Below are 6746 nucleotides of genomic sequence, written 5' to 3'. Positions count from 1 at the left end.
CCTATGAAAGCACCTGGACCTTGTATTCTTTTATGAGAAAACTCTGCTTTATTATTTCCTCCAGATGATTATAAATTTTCAGGGAGGGAAAGAATGAAGAAAAGAGGTTTGGGAAAGGTCTCCACTTACCTAAGTACCCTTTCCCCTTCTCATTCCCTTCCTTAAGGTCTTGTTGGTACCTGCTCCCCAGAGCCTCTTGAAACAAGATGGCTGGCCTTCAGAACAACACTGAGGATTGTTCTGGTGGGGAAAACTGGAACTACAAACTACAACAGCAAACACCATCCTTGGGAGAAAGGAATTTGATTCTAAAATTTCTGCCCTTGCTTTTACCAAGTCCTGTCATAAACCAGAGCAACACTGGAAGGGGAGAAACATTCTTGTCGTGGACACTCCAGGGCTCTTTGATTCTGAGGACAAACTGATGTACACCTGTGAGGAAATCGGCAAGTGTGTCCTTCAGTCTTACCCAAGGCCCCACACCATCATCCTGGTTCTACAGCTGGACCGCTACACAAAGGAGGAGCAGAATACGGTTGAATTGATCAAGGCCATCTTTGGGGAGTCAGCCATGAAACACATGATTGTCTTGTTCACTCGCAAAGATGAATTGGGTGATCAGACACTGAATGACTTTTTAAAAGGGGCAGGAAACCTGCAAAGCATCATCCAGGAGTGTGGGAACTGCCGCTGTGCCTTCAATAACAAAGAAAGTATAGAGAAAGCTGAGAAGGAAGCTCAACTGAAGGAGCTGGTGCATCTGATAGAGAAAATGGTGCGGGAGAATGGAGGGTCTCACTTTTCTCCTCCCATCTATGAGAATGTAATGGAGAAGCTGCAACATGAGACAGAGGCCTTGAAGATAATCTATGAAGGTGAATTAGAAGAAGAAACTAAATCAGTTGAAGAGAAATGTGCTCAGGGAAAAATATCAAAGCACGTCATGGAGAAGGAAAAATTAATGCTATCACAGACCTATAATGAAAAAATAAAAAATATTAGGGAAGAAGCTGAAAGAAATATATTTCAAGATGTTGTAAATATGGTTTGGGATGTACTTTCAGAAATATGGAATATGTTTTGGAGATAATGTAAATTTTATTTTTTTTTCTTAATATACTATGATTTGTTAATGTGGTTAATTATATTTTCCAAACAATGACTAAAACAATATATTCTATCTCACCCATTTTTATTATAATCAGCTTGTTTTTCCTTCTGTTGAATTATAGGATTTGTCCTCTACCTTGATATTTAATGGACTTTTGACTGCTTTGACAACTAGTGTGTGATTGTGACTTGAAAAGTGAGATAGGGAAAATGCCTCCTTGCTCCCTAGGGTTTGTGGGCTTGGCACTTGGCCACCATGTGGTGAGGAAGCCCAGGTTGCCCATCGAGAGGCCACATGAAGAGGACTTGAAGTCACTGGCCCACCGCCCTGGCTGGTCTTTCATCTCCAGCAGAACCAACTTGCCAGTCCTGCAAGTGAGGCAACATGGAAGCAGATTCTCCAGCTGCCAACTGAGCCACCTCAGATGAAGCAGCAAAGAGCAAAGATGGGCCATCCCCCTGCATCCTGCCCAGATTGCAGATTCATGAGAAAAATAAAGATTGTTGTTGATTTAAACCACAAGGCTTTGGGATGGTTTGTTATGCTGTGATAGCAACCACCAGCATCTTCCCGGCTTACTCATCACCAATACCCACAAGGCTAACAAATGGAAGAAGTTACAGAATTGGTATAATCAGGAAGTAATATATTATGAAGAGTTCACAGACTCAATTTAGGGAAATGCAAATGAGAATTCCTGCCTGTGTCAAGTGTTAGCACCACCGGTGATGCTCATTATTTCAGTCCACGTCTGAGCACTTTGTTAGTGAAGCAGCAGGCTTCTCCAGCAAGATGTTCTGTGGTCCATGTGAGGCAGGATAGTAAGAAGCTAGGAAAATTCCTGTATGAATGGAATAGGGAAACTGGTATGAGAAATTTAACTATTTGGGAGGCTTTTAGTGAGCTTGTTAATCACAAGACCTTATCTTCCCCAACCAAGGGCACTTGAGAGCAAATGATTTATGTGTCTCCTCCCTCACCAGAGAATACATAGTTTACACCACTCTAGTCTTGAAAGTAGATCACAAAGACCCAATCATGCCATTTGTGCCAGCTAAACCAAAGGACAGATGAAGTCAGAGGAAAATAACAAAAACCACATTAAAACCAGGCACAACTAAGATAAAATAAAACAGTAAAACAGACCAAAGAATAATCCAAATTCCCCTATACACTTACCTTGATGTATCAGCATATTAAAACTGCACCTGGACAGTTGATTAGAGGGGAAAAAAAGGAAAAAAAAAGTCATCAGGACAAAAACTTGCTCTAGCACAGGCTCATGCCTTGCACCAGGCATGAACTTTTTATTTTTTCCTAAAATCTATGGATCCCCCTGAGGGACTTGCAACCAGTGGAGAAGTGAGCAGTAGCAGCTGCACCCAGCCTCAGCCCCTGATCCTGTCTTCAATGCCTCCTTTTCCCCGACTTCCCAGTGAGCTGAAGCAGTCCCACCTTGACTCACTTCTTTCCTATAACATTTCTAGGGAGCCAAAGCAGCCCCACCTCGGTTCTCTCCTATTGTGTCTTCTACCCTAAACCTTTCCCGGGTTTCACTGTCCCCAGCTTTAATAAACATCCTCTCTCCTGCACCAAGTCAAGAACTCACACACTATATGCCAGTCCCTGTCTGGTAACACATGGATTTTTGTTAGTTTTTCAATTCTCTTATTGTTTTACTCTCTCTTCTTTTTTAGGTACCATCCTAAAATGTCCCTGACTATAACTTAAAAATTTCTACTGTGCTAAATATATTTCATTTGCATCTGTAGATCCACACTGTGCCTCCTTCAACCTAGATCCTTGCCTTAGGAAGCTGATCTGTGTGGATCATATTGTTACCAAACTCAAGGGCTTCTTCACTTGGGCTGTCCTGTTCCAGAAGGAGACATAGTTGTCACAGGGTAGTTTTATTTACTGGTAGCAAGTTAAGGAGACAGGGGTTCATATCAAAAGCTCTGTCTCCCCAAATGGAGAGGCTTAGCCATTCTTCATACTCTTTGGTCAATTACACCTTTCTTTCTTTCTTTCTTTCTTTCTTTCTTTCTTTCTTTCTTTCTTTCTTTCTTTCTTTCTTTCTTTCTTTCTTTCTTTCTTTCTCATTCTGTTGGCTACACTTGTCCTGTTGAGTTGTTGTCAAGCTCATTCTGTTTCCAGCAGGTCTCATACATTTTAACATTTACCAAGAGTAGCATTTAGTAATAATGGTCCATACCTTGAGGTCCTTGTCCAATCTAACAACATGAGTGGGATCTCTGACTCTCTGACTTATGCTTGACTTCTACCAATGAGAAGTCCAAGCAAGAGATCTCTTCTGGATAGAAAAACATGGCCTGAGTATTTGTTCTTGTGCCTCTCTCCCTGCAAGTTAATCTCTGACAACCTGCAACCCTAAATTGAAGATCACACCTTCTTCTCTAAGGTGTGATTTCCAGTTTTCATTCACCCCCTTAGGATTAGTGTGTAATTCCCTCACTATTGCAAGCAGTCTCCCCTGTCACTTCCATCCCTGTGTCCACAGTTTGTAGGAAACCTTGCACTTGACTCACCCCAATTATCTAATTAGAATGGGCCATCACTGCTGCTAGAATCCTGATTGATAAATCTTAATGATAATCACTCACTTTGTCTTTCAGAAATGCCCTGATCTTTATTCTTGTTTCTTTAAATGATTCCCTCTGGTGTTTCTGACACCAGGATATCTCTCCTGGCAGCTAAAATCTCTGTCATTGTTCGAGCAGAATGTTTTGTATTCATACCTGATGAGTCTGTCAATATACCATCTTTGCTAAATCACATGGGAATACCAGTCAATGCCCTGAGTGATCTGTCCCCCAGCCCAGGGAACTTTCTAAGTCAATAGATGGGGTCATAGAGTTCTGGGTGGAAAATGATGCCCCTTATTTTAGGAATTGGTGTCTTGAATTGTGCTTTCTCTTGCATGTGATTGTATTGTTGCTATGACATCTGAGAGAGCAGCCATCAAATGAGCCATGTGCATGTTAGTGAAGCCCCTTGCAGACCGCTCAGGGCACACTGCAGAAGGGTGGAGGAGCATATTAAATTGTAGGAGCTGGTCACCAAGAATGGAGTGTTGGTGACAGATGGGACAATGGTCTCAAGTCTGGGCTATTCCTACTAAATGCTAAAATGTGGCACAGTATTCCACAGAGGAACTCTAGCAGGGATGAACTTGACCTGACCCATGACTGATAAGTTTATCCAGTTACAAAGAAGAAATCAACATGTAATTTACCAAACCCAGTATATAAGCCTCCCCTAGGAGAGGCAGAGCTTTGGAAATTACTCCTTTACTGGTCTCAAGTGAAAATAGAACATTTTCACCCACCAAGACTGTGTTTCTTTGAACCCATTTTGTTCTGCTACACTGTGTAAGGTCATGGAGAAGATGTGACCTCCAGTTGACCCGAAGACTGGACCAAGGCAATTGGAGGCTCACCCCAACCGTCTTCAGAATGTGCATTCAACTTGCCTTTTCCCTTCCCAGGAGCTGCCTCAAGGACACAGCCTGGAGCTAGTCATGTGTTACTGAGACCAGTTGTACACGACTAGTTATATATAAGGCCACTATATCAACTTTTCATTTTTGGCAGGCAGGTGAAGAGAATGTTTGTCTTCAGGCCACTCAAGACAAGCCTTGTCAATAAGTTCCCTGGCCTATTAAACTGCTACCTAACCATCTACAGTGGTCTCCCTCTTTCGTATGTGTCTCCCTGCCCTCTGTATGGGGGATGCTTTCAGATTATTCCTGGGAAATTTTGAACCAAAATATGCTTATTTATTTATTTATTTATTTATTTATTTATTATTTTTGGTATGTTTACACTAACTAAATTTATTTTTCTTAATTGTTTTTCATTGTTATTGAATTTACTGGGGGTAACACTGGTTAACAAAATTACATAGGTTTCAGGTGCACAATTCTAAAACACATCATCTGTACACTCTATTGTGTGTTCACCACCCCAAGTCAGGTCTCCTTCCATGCATCCCCCATTCGCCACCTCCCTCCACATACCTACTCACCTCACTGTTGTCCTTGTCCATTATTTTTTTTCTTATTTTTTCTTTTGTACTCAATTCCCCCAGATCCCCACACCTATGACAGCTGTCAGCCTGCTCTCCATCAATGAGTCTGTCTCTGAAAAACATATGCTTTTAAAAGAGCAGTCTCATCTATGTTTTTAGGCAAATATAAAAATTGAGTATCTAAGGCAATGGTTCTCAAGATCTTTCTTCCTATTAAAAAGCATCTAAGTGTTTCTAAAACTTTTTCTAAATTGGCATTAGGGATTAACACATTTCCATGTTGGAGAAAATCATCATCATCTCCTCCTCCACAGAGTTCTGAGATCTCAGCTCAGAATCTAGGTCTCAGCCCCTCATGCACATGTTCACATCAACGAATGATTTTGGTAAATATCATCGCACAACACACAAGTGGTTATTGGGGCTTTGGTGGCAAGATAAGTGGTATGGCGGGGCTACAGGGCATTAGAAAATTGACAGAGTCATTACCTGGTTGTGGTGATGGTTTCATTGGTGCAGCATATGTCCAAAACACTTACTGAAATCTTTTTTTCCATTTTAAATAGTGCTATTTGTCTTTAATTAATGGATTGCAAGAGTTTTTTATACATCGTGTTCTTTGGCAGGTTTTTATCAAATACTAGAGGCCCAATGCATGAAATTCTCACACTTGGGGGATATGGGGGTCCCTCAGCCAAGCCTGTGCCCTCTCACAGTCTGGGACTCCCCGCTCCTTACTGCCCTCCTGCTCGCTGCTCCTTACTGCTAGGCTTGCTGCTCCTTAGTGCTGTCATGGAGGTGGAAGAGGCTCTTGCCACCCACCAATGATGCGCTCACCAACTGTGAGTCAGCTTCTGGCTGAGCTGCACTCCCCCTGTGGGAGCACATTGACCATCAAGGAGCAGCTCCTGCATTGAGCATCTGCCCCCTGGTGGTCAGTGTGCTTCATAGCGACCAGTCATTTCTCTGTTTGATTTGCATATTGAGCTTTTATTATATAGGACTAGATATCCAGTGCACAAAAATTTGTGCACTCGGGGGGGGGGGTCCCCAGCTCGGCCTGTGCCCTCTCGCAGTCTGGGACCCCTCGGGAGATAACGACCTGCTGGCTTAGGCCTGCTCCCAGGTGGCAGAGGGCAGGCCCAATCCCTAGGTGCAGCCCCTGGTCGGGCTCAGAGCAGGGCCCATTGGGGAGTTGGGGCTCTGCCCCCTGTCATGCACAGAGCAGGGCGGATCAGGAGGTTGCAGCGCCACCCCCTGTCACACTCAGAGCAGGGCTGATCAGGGGGTTGGGGCGCTGCCCCCTGTCACTCACAGAGCAGGGCCAATCAAGGGGTAGGGGCGCTGCCCCCTGTCACTCACAGAGCAGGGCCGAACAGGGGATTGGGGTTCCGTACCCTGTCACACACAGAGCAGGGTCGATCAGGGGGTTGGGGAGCTCTCCCCTGTCACACACAGAGCAGGGCCCATCAGGGGGTTGAGGAGCTTCCCCCTGTCACTCACAGAGTAGGGCCAATAGGGAGTTGGGGCACCGCCCCATCACACACAGAGCAGGCGGTTCAGGGGTTGTGCACTGCACCCTGTC

At 44.0% G+C, this 6746-nt stretch overlaps 1 pseudogene; it reads left to right on the top strand.

Moving 5' to 3' along the window:
* Positions 1-206: 206 nt before the first annotated feature.
* LOC102428462 lies at positions 207-1090 on the top strand (annotated as a pseudogene).
* Positions 1091-6746: the final 5656 nt, after the last annotated feature.

The sequence above is a fragment of the Myotis lucifugus genome, unplaced genomic scaffold, assembly GCF_000147115.1.
Source record: "Myotis lucifugus unplaced genomic scaffold, Myoluc2.0 scaffold_1320, whole genome shotgun sequence".
In the NCBI taxonomy this organism is placed as follows: Eukaryota; Metazoa; Chordata; class Mammalia; order Chiroptera; family Vespertilionidae; genus Myotis; species Myotis lucifugus.
This window is presented reverse-complemented; position numbering and strand designations above follow the sequence as displayed.